The sequence below is a fragment of the Lontra canadensis genome, unplaced genomic scaffold (assembly GCF_010015895.1).
Source record: "Lontra canadensis isolate GAN:19392208 unplaced genomic scaffold, GSC_riverotter_1.0 scaffold6, whole genome shotgun sequence".
Classification (NCBI taxonomy): Eukaryota; Metazoa; Chordata; class Mammalia; order Carnivora; family Mustelidae; genus Lontra; species Lontra canadensis.
Window position 1 is genome coordinate 461,081 of NW_022631000.1, and position 13,780 is coordinate 474,860.

The following is a 13,780-nucleotide window of genomic DNA, read 5'->3' on the forward strand; positions in this document are numbered from 1 at the left end:
AAAATCACCTAGCATCTGGCACGAGTATAATAAATATGAGCTCACATTTGAGCTTATCTAGTGGCTTCCATCTTGCCTTCTTTCTTCCCCTTTGCACTTGGTGTCTCCTGATCTTATCTTCAGGTACAATGGCAGAAGGTTGGGAGAATTCTTAGGTATACATGGGCAGTGGTTCTTAGTGAACTTTCCAGAAGCAACTTTGTGTCCCAGTGGTATCTCTCTACTTGTCAAGTCACTGTCTTTTAATATCCTTTGGTGATGTGATAATCTCCTACAAGTTTGGGAATAGACAAGTTCCTTTAATTCTGAGGTTGAGAATAACAGAAACCCAAAACATGGTCACAGTCTAGGTTCTGATGGAAATGGTACATAATCACCCGTTTATATCAAAGCTTTTGTCATTACCTCTCAGAGAAACCACTGACCACTCCCCCAACTCCCCAAGAAGTAAAACTCAATTTGGTATGTGTCTCTAAGCAACCACATGTAAAAATTCCTAAAGCACAAAATGGTTGAAAAATTCTCCCTTTTTTCAGTTAAAAATAAATAGTGAAAAATCAAACATTCGGTATTGTATAATTTAGAAAGAAAAATCCTCCAGTGACAGCTAATATTCACAGCTTATGCGTATTCCTTCAGAAACCTTGCACACTAATGTCAGCTGTATTTTAACTATCATTATTTCTAGTTCTTCAAAACATATTTAATGACATCAGAATCCTACTAGGCAGTGTGATACTTAAATTTAATAATATCTTGGACATTATTCCAAGTCATTAGGTAGAAGACTAGCTCATGGTTTTAGAGACTCTACAGAATTCTATAGTATATGTGTACCCTATAATTCCAATCTTTACTAAAGCTATTTGAGTCATTCCAGTCATTGTAAGCAACATTTATAAGGCAATTCTTTTTCTTTTTTTAAAGATTTTATTTATTTATTTGACAGAGAGAGAGAGTGGGAGTGGGAACACAAGCAGGGGGAGTGGGAGAGGGAGAAGCAGGCTCCTGCCAAGCAGGCAGCCTGATGTAGGGCTTGATCCCAGAACCCTGGGATCATGACCTGAGCTGAAGGCAGACGCTTAAAGACTGAGCCACCCAGCTACCCCTCTCAGGCAATTCTTATGTACAACTCATGTACATACCAACTTATGTACAACCAATAGAAACTCCTGGTGGGATTTCTGTATTAGAGTACGCAAATTCAATAAGTGCAGTCAAGACCCCTCAAATTTACTAGAATGTAAGCTACATGGGAGGAGGAATTACGTTTCCTTCACTGCTTAGATTAGTGTGTGGCACAAAGCAGACATACATAAGGAATATAGGTTTTATTTTTCTCTTCAGAGAGCTGCTTGTCCATGTAGTTTATCTATTTTTCCATTAAATTCTTGTTTGTTTGTTTTTCCCCTAGGAGTTCTTGATAAAGTAAGAAAATTAACCATTAGCCACGTGTTGCAAATACTTTTACGTGGCTTGTCTTTGTACGTCTGTGTATTTTGCCATTTGGAAGGTCTATATTTTCATGAAATCAAACGTATTAACCTTTTTCTTCATGCTTCTTTTATGTTTAGTTTTTTCCTAGCAAAATAAAAACAAGATTCATATAGGTTTTCTTCTTCTTCTGTCACTGTGGCCTTGAGGTTTTGTTTTGTGTTCACCTGATATTTCTATTTTGGTCTCTGTTGATTGGGGGCGAAAATGCATTATATAGAATGGAGAGTACACAGGTAGGGAACCACCAAGGGAGAGAGCTCAGATTTATGCCTCAAAGTGGACACACTTTTATCTGGGATTTTAAATCTCTTTCCTCAAACACATAACTCCCTTGTTGGCATCTTCTTTTAATTACAGAAGTTATTCATGTACATTGTAAAAAGCTCAGCTTATCAGAAATATTTAGAATAAAAAGCAAAAATCTTCCTCCACTTTCTCTCTCTGCCTCTATAATTCCCCTCTCTAGAAGAAATCTGTCCACGCTCCCTATGGATTCACAAATATATACACACATATTAGTGGTCCTTTATTTTTTCCTGCTTGATATTATGAATCATAATACCTATGACATACCATACGTACATTCAACATATAATTTCTGAATGTAGAATTTCCAAAGCCAGTGTAGTGCAGCTGTTACACATCAGTGAATTGAATGTATATACACATTTATAATAGCTTTGCAATGGCTGCATTTATGGTTAGGATATACCACAATCCAATTAGTCACTCTATTCCTGGGCACTATTTTCCTGCTTTTAAACATTATAAGCAATGCCGCTATGCCCACCCCTATTCATGTTTTTGTATTTATATGTGATTATTTCTACAGATCAAGTCCTAAAAGATGGATTTGCTGGTTTGAAGGTGACAAGCATTTATAGCAGATTGGAGCTGGGGAAGCCACGAGAAGCCCCTTTATCATTCCCAGCTTACTGTAATGACTCCACTTGCACCCTGCTTTAGGAGTGCTACTGAAAATAGTTTTGTTTTTGTTTGTTTGTTTGTTTGTTTGTTTGTTTTTGTTTGGTTTGAGTGTGAACTTTTGAACATGAAAAGATCAAGCAGAAACTCATCTGAGTGTGGGCTGATGTATGCTTTGCCCAGGATTTCCACTTTTCCGGATCCATCCTATAAAAACCTCCTGAAATGAAACAGTGGAAGTTCGTTCAGCTCTAATCCAGCTGTGATGAGAGACAAGGGGGCTAGCTAAAAATGTGAATCAGTGGGCTGAGTGCCCCAAGGGAAGGTACCTGTAATATTTTGACAGAATTATCAGTCCTGGGACTGGAGCAGAAATTAGCAGAGCATCTCCACAGTTGGGGGAGGGTGGGACATCTCCCTCCTCTCCCGGGAGTGGGAGTGCACCCATCAGCTAGGACAGTGGTCCCAGTTTCCAGCACTTCTCATGATTGCGGAAGTTCTCTGAGCAAGGTGCTCCAGGATGCAGAGGTTTGCAGACTGCCCCCATCCAACCGTAGGAGGTGCCCTACCATTGGGGGTTTGTTCAGGGACCTGCTGGGTAACCAGAAGGGCTGCCTGCCCTCCTCTTCCCACTCCTCTTTCCTCCTTTGCTTGGCTTGAGGCCAAACTGTCATCTAAGGAGGAAAGGTAAAGAACTTTAATTCGAGTTTTGAAATTCAAACTCAGTAACAACCTTGTAAATTTGAGAGCAATCACCAAATTGCCCTCTACAACAGAAGTTCGACTTCATACTTCCCTGAATAGTTTCCTTGACACCTTGATGAAACACATTAAGCTCATTAACCTTAATTTTTGCCAGTCTGATTTCTCATTATTATCTACGTTTTCTTAAACAATGTTAGGATAAAAAGACAAGAAAATCAATTCACCTGTCTGTGGACTATTTGTATTTCTTCCATAAATTGCTTGCTTATGACCCATGTCCTATTTTTAAATGGGGTATCTTTTTTTTACAGATCCATAGGAACTCTTGACATGTTCTGAATATTAACGCTTTTAACAATACACTGAAGTGGTCTTAATTATGGCTTCCAGCATACAGATATTTTATATGTTCCTGTGCTTAGAACACACTGAACCCCAGGTCCATCCTCCCACTTCCCCTCATCCTCCGGTTTGTGGAAGGAGCAAATACAGTTCCTGAGACTGGGCTGCTAAGAGCTCTGAAATCTTGACAGGACTAGTAGAATAAGGAGATGCTACTGTTGATGAAAGTTGCAAAGAAGCTTCCAGAGAGACCTGCACTCCTTTTTCGAGCTCCAGCGGTATTGAGGAAATCAACACAATGGTTATTTTCATATGCAAATACGGGGCTGAGGCCCTGCTCTGCTTTGGAGAAGTTAAGGCATTGCTTAACAGAATAAGCTGCCTTCTGTGAAAGAAAACAGTTTTCCCACGCTGCAGGCAGAGGCAGAGCTCTAAGTAAGGAGAGACACTGCTTCCACCCTGTGGCTTACTCTTTTTGAGATGCACCTGTTCTTTAAATAATTGCTTACAGTAGATAAAACCCCAAGACACCCAGAAGACTAGGCTGGCAGGATCATCCTCTAGAAGTGGAGGAACAAGGGGGTGCAAAGATGATGACCTTGGTCAAACTCAGTCTTGGGCCAGATACTATTTAAAACTGGAGAACCTCAGCCTTGAGAAATGTTAGAAAAAAGGAAATTTCTTTTTGTTATTAATTTAGAAGGGGATATTGTGAGAAAGTGGCCTCTTGTCATTTTCCAGCTCTCTCACTGGTCCTAGGGTTTACCAGAGGTGACGGTCCGGTGGAGAGCATACCACTTTGAGCAGGTCTCCTCTGTATGAAGTAGACAGTCCTACATCGATCATGCCAGAAAAGCCTGTTCTTGGGATAGGACAGGTCACCTGTAAAAGTGATATAATATAATCTATCTTCAGGGGTTTGTTCTTTTGGCAGGACCTACATTGGGATTGAGAAAGAAGTACTATTTTCTTTAACCTTACTCTCTATGCTGTGCTGAATGGCATCCCAGGGTGGTGTGGAAAACCTGACTTTTACTTGTCCCTAGGGACACAGAGGCCATATCCTATGGAACAATGTGATTTTAACAAAGAGATTGTAGCATCCATAAGCACAAAAGAAACCTAGCAAACTTGGCCAAACCTGTATGTACACTGCCTAAATATATTATGATTTGGGGACCATTAAAAGAATTTGCATCTTCCAAGAGTCCTCTCCTCCTTCCTGGTCCTTCCCCTCTAACTTTATTAGAATACACCTTTTATACAAAAGCTAAATTACATTTATTTATGGTGAAAACATTTTCCCCCAAACAATTGCCAAAAACACTATCCCAGAGAGAGCTAAAGCCCTATAATCCCATTACTCTGCTTAATTCTTTATCATCTTCCACAGGAATTCAAAATTTTTGCATAGTTGCAATCATGTGCCCATACAATGATATATCCTGCATTTGAAAAAAAAAATTAATGTTACACAGCTCAAAGGTCCCTGCCCACAAAATGACATAGACATGAGCTCTTCTGGAAAGAAAACTGATCTTGGTCTCAGGCACTTTCATTTGAGTCACAGCTTCAATGTAGACAGAATGACCTTGGGCACATTTCTTAATCTCCAGACTATATTTCTTCATTTCTAGAATGAGATTCTTCTCGCTTGCAGGATGGAAAGGAGGAACAGATATGATGCATAGGCAGTAACTGACTCAATGTTGGTCAGTGGCTGGTCTTATTTCCTGAACTGATGGTTTTTGTGCCAAGCACTGGGCCAAGAATTCTTTAGATCATCGTCTATTTAAATCCTAACAACCCCTGAAGATAGGTTTTTTTATCTCTCTTTTACAGGTGGCACAAAGGAAGTACACTGAGGCTAAGGCACATGCTCAAGGTCACAAGGTATGCCAGTGGAGGAGGTGGAATTTGAATGAGGTTAGGGTGAACAGTGTCTTTTTGGCCACTCCTATAAGGCAGCACAAATTCCTCCTAAGAATAGCAGATGACCTGTCCCCTTTGCACATGACTTTGCAGATCCAAAAATCCTAAGGACTGAGTGAATGAGGTATAATACTGGTTTAATTCTGAAGATCGTGAACAAAAGAAGGATAATAAGGAACTCAGGAAAAACTAAAAAGAGCAAAGCAACCTCAAGGAAAATTGACCTAGGTGGGCAAATTTCCCAAACATCATTCACTACTCTGATGTATCCGGAGTGACCTTCAAAATTTCAAAATTTGTGTGGGTTACTTCAAAGGCAATTTGTGGAAAAGTAAGGAGATAGGCATTTTCTGAACACTCAAGTTTTTTGATTGGTAAAACCAGGATAATAACAAGTGTTGTCTCCCAGGGCTGTTGTTAAAATTAACACAAATACCAGAAGGGCCAGCACAGATGAAGGACTTTATTTCAGTGCGGTGAAACGCTGCCGCTTTGAATTAGACCCAAGTCTGTGGCTCTTCTCTCTGGGGTCATTTGATGGCATGTGATTACCATGTTCACTGTCCAAAGGCTGGAGCTATTAACTGAATGTTGCTAGACAATGAATTACTTCACAAACACTGAAATATAAAAAGTATTCGGAGCCATCCAAGTATGAGGACATTATTAATTTATGCTTTTCTCAAGAGAGCTACTTTAACAAGAAAGAAAAATCCACGTCCCACCTTCGTTCTTCTCCCTAAAGTAACGTCTCCTCCAAAAGACAAAAGAGCACTAACGCATTTGTCCTTGAAAGGCGGAGCCCAGAAATTCTCGAGTTCTGAACTGCTGGGGACCAAACCGCCTGCTTCACTTGGTGTCACAGAAGTCCCCGGTGCGCCAAGCAAATGTGTTCTTTTCTGCGGCCCGCCACCCCGGCGGGGAAGGGGAGTACCCTGGCCGCCCCACACTTTCCCCGCTGCAGCTTTCCAAACAAACCAAGGCGGGATGGGAGTGTCTTCTTGGCTGTAGAACTCGATCCTCCTACCTTGTCCTGAAGCCACCCGCTGCTTTTCCCCGGCCCTCCCTTCGTGGTGATTTTCCTGTCCGGGACGCCCGGGAAGGGCGCGCGGCTGGTGTCCGCCCAGCCCGAAAGGTACGGGCTTTCCGGCCGCCCTGCTCCGGGGACGCGGAGACCCCCTCAGTCTCCCTCTGCATTGCACCTTCCTCCGTGAACTTGGGGGCGGCCGTGGTCACCGCGCGTCTGGCGCCAGCAGGCGAGCAGGAGGAGCTTCCCCGCGGCTCCGGAGGCGCTCGGCGCAGTCTCCCGGGATCCAGACCGGGCGCGGAGGGCAGGCGCACGGGCGGGCGCCTCCGATTCTCCGCGGCGCGGCGCTTTCCGCAGCTCGCCCGCCTGGTCGGTGGAGGAATCGTGCCCGCGCCAAGCCTAACCCGGGCCACCTTCCTCCGGTTTTTTCCGCCGGCCTTGGGCTTCCGCGGCCCGATGCGGCAGGCGCCGCGGGAGCAGCAGCATCCGGCTGGAGCGAGCGGCGGCGGGCGGAGAGCAGCGGGCCTCCAGCCGCCCAGCCCCGCACACCCCTGCAGTCTTCGCTCCTGGGCCTTGGAGGGTAACTCTCTCCCGCCGGCTTCCCCGCGCGTTTGCATTGCCCGGGTGAGGGGGACTGGGGATGGGGGAGACCGAGTTCCCCACGCTGGTTGGGGCGGCCTGCGATCTGTGCAGCCTCTGAGCGTCGCGGGTGGGGGGCACGCTGAGCCGACAGCTCCCTCCGCGCACTCTCCCGACCCCGGCAGCGTCCGAGCGCTCGGCCTCCTGGTTTAGGGGCTGGAGAGACTGGACACCCGGGGCGGAGAGGACTTGCGGGGCGCTCGGACCCCCAGGGCGGGAGGAGGGGCGCTGCGAGTCGGGAGGACCTGCTTTGGGACCCGTTTTTCTCAAATCTTAGGGGGGAGCTTGGGCACTCGCGTGCCGACAAGGGTGGGGGCTCCTTGTTCACCTTTGTTTTGTAAAAAGGTCTGTCCGCGAATGGGGGCTAGAGATCTGGAAGGTTCTCGTTTTTTATCTTAGAAAATTTTCCAACAAACCCTCCTTCCCGCCACAGTAGAACTAGACCTAACAAAACAAGCACCGAGGCAGTTTGGGGGAAAGAGCGGTGGTTGAGCAACTCGCAAGGTTTGGGCTCCCGTTAGTTTTCAAGGTAAAAAAGAAACGACTTGTCATTTTGAGGCCGTTGCTCTAGGGTTCTCTGGATATCTCAGCCTCTTTCTTCTGTTATTTTGGCTTAAAAGAAAATCTGTAGACGATTTCTAGAAACTAAATACAAACCCCAAACACCTTCTTACAGGATCTTCAGAAGAAGGGGTGGGGAGAGAGGTGTGTGGGGGGAAGTGGGGGTGGAGGTGGGGGTGGTGCTTGCTGTTAAAAGGTAATATTTAAAAACTGTATGTGGGAGAGGGGATAGGAATAACATCCGTGGATGCCATCAGAAACCACAAAAACTGCAGATTCAAAACTCAAAAAAGTCACATGCATCTGAGTACTCTGATTAGGTGGATAGTTAAGGGACTGCAGGAGAGCCGGAAACTCCTTGCCCTCCTTGGCTCTTCTGCTCGTTTTCACACTGATGTTTAGGTTTCTGATGGCTGCGTGTACTGTGCTATCGTGTGGGTGTTTGACTTTCCGGTCTTCAGACTTCCTCTCCCAACTGCAGACGGTGACACTGTCTTATTTACACGGAGATGTTCAGTATTTGGGAAGATCTGGTCAGGGTATGAGGTTATTTTCCTTTTGAAAACAAGTTGATTTGACATTTGTAAATTGGTTGTGTAGCTTCCTTTTCTTCTCAGCAAGGACTGTTTTTCACACCCAGACATGCAAAAGAGACACCCAGATTGTTTTGTAGTCTGTTGTCACTGAATAAGGCCAGTTGCCTCAGAGACATTTTATTTTATTATTTTTTAAAGATTTATTCATTTCAGAGACAGAAAGGGGGGGGGGGAGGAGAGGACAGGCAAAGGGAGACAAATCTTCAAGCAGACCCCCTGCTGAGCACAGAGCCCAACACCAGGCTCCATCTCTGGACCCTGAGATCATGATCTGAGCCAAAATCAAGAGTAGAACACCTAACCAACTGAGCCACCAGGCCCTCCGACTCAGACAATTGAGATAATGGCAGCTTTGGTTTATAAGGAGAAAACGTTTTTGAGAAACTGATTGTATCACCCTGGTCGGGCTTCGTGAGTCTTCCTTAATTGTTTATATGGAGGAGGAGATCTTCATTCCCTGATCAGTGGAGCTTCTTTCCTGGAGTGATATTTTTACCGTAGTCCCTGAATGTCACCGTCCCAGATTATATGTCTCCTTATAAAGATGCAACAAAATGAGATCACGTTTCAGATTTGTTGGAAATATTCAGTTTGTTCTTCTGCCCCAAATCCATAAAAATCTTTGAGGCTCAGAAAGAAACAGACACTAATTGGCAGAAGAATACCACTGAAAGACTGTTAAAGAAAAAACAAAACAAAAAAAACCTAAAATGTAAGTCTGTCTTTTGTGAAAATTGCAATTCTCAAGTTATCTCATTCCAGAATAGTGGTAGCTGTTTTCTTCTGTTGGAGATACTTCTGTGTTCCACCTTATGTGGAATATTGTAGGAGAGAGGTGAAATATGCCACATTTCCTATACGTCTCTGATAAACATCTTCTGCTAGCCATGCAGATTACCACTTGGCTTCTGTGGAAATTACGATTCCATCCAGGGTTGGGGGCCAGATAGTTATTTAATATACATTCCAGCTGATTCCAGTAACATAAAGCTCACATGACAGGCACTGTGATCCCTGGTGTTTTCACATGTGTTATTTTATTAAATCTTCCCATCAACCGTATGAAACAGGCATAATTAGCTCCATTTTATAGTTAAAAAAACCCCTAAGATTGTCCCAGCATAAGTGACTTAGAATGGATCACATAAAGGTCTGCTTGACCTCTGCCTTACACCCTCCCAGGAAACCTCTGTAGTGTACATTCTTTGTGCATATCGTTCAACTTTGCCTTGTACACACTCAACGGATATATCTTCTGATCTGAATATACTTTCTTAATTACCCCTCACTTGAACAGGTGGTCTGCATACTTTGCCTTTGCTTCTGATAGCTCCTGACTTTCATCAATTAGTTATCTTCTGTCTTCTTTGTGTCTTTGATGTGCCACTTTGGTGTACTGTGTCTGGCCAAATTCAGGAGGCTATGTTATCTCCAAGGCATTGTGTTGCAAAAATTCTTTTCATTCTGGATATATTTTCCCTGAAGTTCCTACTCAGCCTTCTTTCCTAGAAGAAGCCTACCCAGGGGCATATCCCTACTCTCACAATTTCAGTGAACCTCTGCTGTTTATTCTAACTACAGTGGATAACAGAACACATCAGAACTTCCAGGTGAACCCTTTATGGGTTAAAAATAAAAATAAATTTTTATTATACTGTATGTTAATTATACTTCAATAAAAAACGTATTTGATTTGGAGTAGGCTTGGTGTATAGTGTACAAAGGATACAGTGGACATTGCAGCATGTTAGTAAGAAACTGTATTTCTGGTTCTGTATTAGGATGTCAGAAGTACTGTTCCCTCACATGGTGAGGTGGCAGGAGTTCTTTCCCCAGGTGGTGACTCCCAGCACTGAATAAGCAATGGGGCCTTAGACTTGATCAGGAACTTGGCTGCCATAGGGTCAGGCTCAGAAAGGGTAAGATCCTGGGGATGAGTTTGAGAGTAAAAGAAAGTTAAGGAACAGTAGGAGCTGGGTCTCTGTTCCATGGCCCTCTTTCCTCTTCTGGGAGACTTTTTGTCATCCGCAGGGTTGGGGGATGGCCAGCTTACCATTTACTGTTTATCCTTCTGCTGGAGAGGGGCTTTCCTCTTCTTGGACCACTGGGAAAGAGAGGAAGGAAAGCACCCAGCCCTTGGGAATTTTTTTTTTTTTTTTTTAATCACGAACACTGAAAAGCTGAGTGAAAAGATGTTCTTTCTTTTTGCCCTTTTACCTAAGACACAGTATGCTTAGTAACATGTAATGCTGGTCTTTGAAGGATTCTTTAAACCTTGACCTGCTTTCATCTGGTTGGGAATGGAAAGGTCTGTAGGAGATGAGGAGAACGAAGCCTCCAGATGAAGACATGGCAAGGAAGCTGGAGATATTTGCAAGGGAAGCGACCAGCCATAGGTTGTGCAGGCTGGTCCAGAGTTGGTGTGGTTGTAGGTTGCAGTCACTGTGGTGGAAGGTAGGGGTGGCAAGGGAGCAGAGAGTGGTTTTTGTGGTAAATCCTGGGTGACTTTCTGCATAGTCATCCTTAAGGTAGGAATTGAGTTTCAACTAAGGTTTACTGAGTATCTGCTACCTACCGGGAGGTGTTCTAGATGCCGGGGTGGGGGGGGTGGTGGTAGGGCATGCATTGTTGAACAAGAGAGACTGAGACCCTGCTCTTATAGACCTTATGTTTTTGTGGGAAACAGAGTCAATAGTCAAGGTACAAATAAATGAAAAAAATACCGTTCAGATACAAGGCGATACACCTCGGGGTGTGCTAGAGAGGGAGCTTCTCAGAGGAAGTAGTATTTGAACGGAAATGTGAATGATGAGAAGCAGCTGTCAAGTGAAGACCAGAAGGAAGAGCTTTCTAGAAGGAGGGAACAGCAACTGCAAAGGCCCTGAGGCATGAATGGGTGGGGGCGTTTGGAGAACTTGTAGATGGACAGGAGTGCAAAAGGAGAGTTTCAAGGTGGGAGACAGTCATCTGAAGCCTTCAAGTCTTGGAAAAGAGCTTGAATTTTGTTTTCATTAGAATGGGATACCACCAGGGATTTTTAATTAGAGATTAAGTCAGTCATTGCTTAGCAGGCATGGGCTTTCCAGTTGGTGTCTCTCACTTTCTCTCCCTGTCGTCCTTTTTCTCTCTCCCTCTCCCTCTGTCTCTCTCCTTCTCTCTCTCTCATATACACACTCACATGCACACACATTCACCCTCAGTCAGCTTTATGTCTCTCTGTTAATTGGCCATCAGTGATTTCTCCTTCCTCACCCCATGCCAGGGCACAGGCATCCATGCAGAGAGGCAAGGCTCAAAGGACCCTGGGCTCTGGACCTCAGCCTCTGAAATAAATCCATATGCTCATAGTTTCATTGTCATGCATACAACTCTGCATCACTAGCTCTGCGTTCTCAGCCCCTCTCCAGACTGAACCTCTAGATAGCTCTACGAAGTCTCTGGCTGGGTGGTATCTGAAACTAGATACTAAAAATTACGTTAATTAGGCAAATCAGTTGCAGTTGATATCTTTCCTAAGACAGTGATTGTCAGAAGAGGTGAAAATTTAAGTAATCCAAAGGCCTTGCCTTTTCCTGAATACCTGCTCTTTCTCTCCCAGACAGGCTGATGTCTACGTGGTCTGTTAGGGGAGGTGTGTGTGCTTTTTAGAATACAGTTTCAGTAGAAATGTGCAAGATTCTTGGACTCTTTGTTACGGGAATATCCTATGCCTGAGAAATTTCTTTTGTATTGGTCTTTGTAGATGATCTTAGAGTAATATTTTAATCATGAAGGCTTACACCCAAGCTGTTATCTCCTAGTAGCACTGGTTTATCAGAAATGAACAAGTCCTCAGCATTTTAGCCATTGTCCTTTGACTCTAGAAAAGTGCCTCATCACCAGTATATTACCGTCTGGGGGAGCTTGGTACACTCCTTAGAGAGAAAATTATTATTGAAATTCTTTAGCCAGATGCCCTGTTTATTAACTTAAATACTTTTTGTCTCTAATATACATAACTGCAACAACTCACTTTCAGCTTTTTATATCTGTTTCTGGTTGATGGCATAAAATCTGGAATACCTTTCTATCTGATAAGGCAACGATTACATCTTGTCCTGTTCACCCCTGGTGTACCTGGTGCTGTGTCCAGAACGTTACAGAGAGAGCAAACATTTGGCAGATGACCCAATCAGTGTCCATGGATTAACCCACAGTGTTGCTATATTAGCTCAGTTGTAATGTCTTTATAACTATTACGATTCATTTTTATAACTATGAAGATTATCATCTTGGTATTTCAAAAACTTTACCCAGTGGAGAAAGCAGGTGAAAGATGAATTCATCCCTGTGGATATGTATATATTAATTAAAACTCTCTTGGCTTTGAAAAGTTTCTTCTTTTTGAAAATATTAGAGTGTACCTGTGTTGACCAGAAAGAGACCAGTATGTAAATATCATCAGATGGATAGTTTTTTTTTTTTTTTAAGATTTTATTTATTTATTTGACAGACAGAGATCACAAGTAGGCAGAGAGGCAGGCAGAGAGAGAAGGGGAAGCAGGCTCCCCGCTGAGCAGAGAGCCTGATTTGGGGCTTGATCCCAGGACCCCGAGATCATGACCTGAGTTGAAGGCAGAGGCTTTAACCCACTGAGCCACCCAGGTGCCCCCAGATGGATAGTTTTAAATTTGTTTCCATGTACAGTAAACTTACTTCTTTTCTTTTCTTTCTTCTTCTTTTTTTTTTTTTTTTTGAGTAAGCTCTAAGCCAGGATTGAATTCATGACCCCATGAGCAAGAGTCACATGTTCAATCAACTGAGCCAGCCAGGTGCCCCAGTAAACTTACAGTATAGTTTCATAATTTGTAATTTATGATTATTTGAGTTGTGTTAGTCGGGTCTGTGGTCATACTACTGAGGAAATAAATGTGTGTGCCAAAGATGTGAATAACAAAGTCATTTCCCTCTTTCATAGCACATCTTTAAGTCCACGGTTTCAGGCACTTCAGTAGGCAGAGACATGCATTTCTCAAGTCCCAACACTATGGTCTCTCTTAGATTCCTATTAGGTATCATTTAAGCTAATTAAATGAGATACATACAAATGCCCTGAGGCGTCAAAAGTTCTCTTCCTCAAGATTGCCAGAGCTGGGAGGAATGGGAAGAGGAGCCTGGGTAGCAACGCCTGAGAGCTGAGGGACGTGGGAGGGGCCATCTGGGGGCTCCAGCTGAGACTTACAGTGACAGAGTTTTTCACCAAGAAGGATGTCTTCCAGGGCAATGTTTTGGTTAATAGAGATACTCCGTATTCATATTTTAAAAATTCTAAATATTTAGAGTTCTGCCTTCTAGATTTTCTGTCCCACAAACGCATAATGCTATATAAACACAGCCTTCTGGTTTTCCAGCTGTCTCCATGGAGTCCGCTCCCCCTACCCCATCAGATTTCAGTCCTCAGAGAGGTTATCAGTCCTTTGTGCCTGACAGTTGGTGGCATTTTCTTCTTAGAAAATATTCTATTGCAGATATTTAGGGCAGCACAACAGATGGTGCTGCTTTTATTAAAATTAAAAAT

The 13,780-nt window shown here is 43.5% G+C and overlaps 1 protein-coding gene across 5 annotated transcripts in view; it reads left to right on the top strand.

Annotated features, from left to right (window-relative positions):
• ST3GAL6 (ST3 beta-galactoside alpha-2,3-sialyltransferase 6) overlaps nt 1–13,780 on the top strand; it is a 79,501-nt gene that overhangs the window by 12,028 nt on the left and 53,693 nt on the right. For 2 of the 5 annotated variants that reach the window (XM_032852016.1, XM_032852013.1), the window contains exon 1: nt 6,938–7,051. The exons of 1 other annotated variant lie outside the window; for it this stretch is intronic. The gene's annotated coding sequence lies outside the window, so the exon portion shown is untranslated. Of the gene's footprint in view, nt 1–6,423; nt 6,536–6,894; nt 7,052–13,780 lie in introns of those variants that run through there. 2 more of the 5 variants (XM_032852014.1, XM_032852015.1) reach the window with 2 other exon arrangements.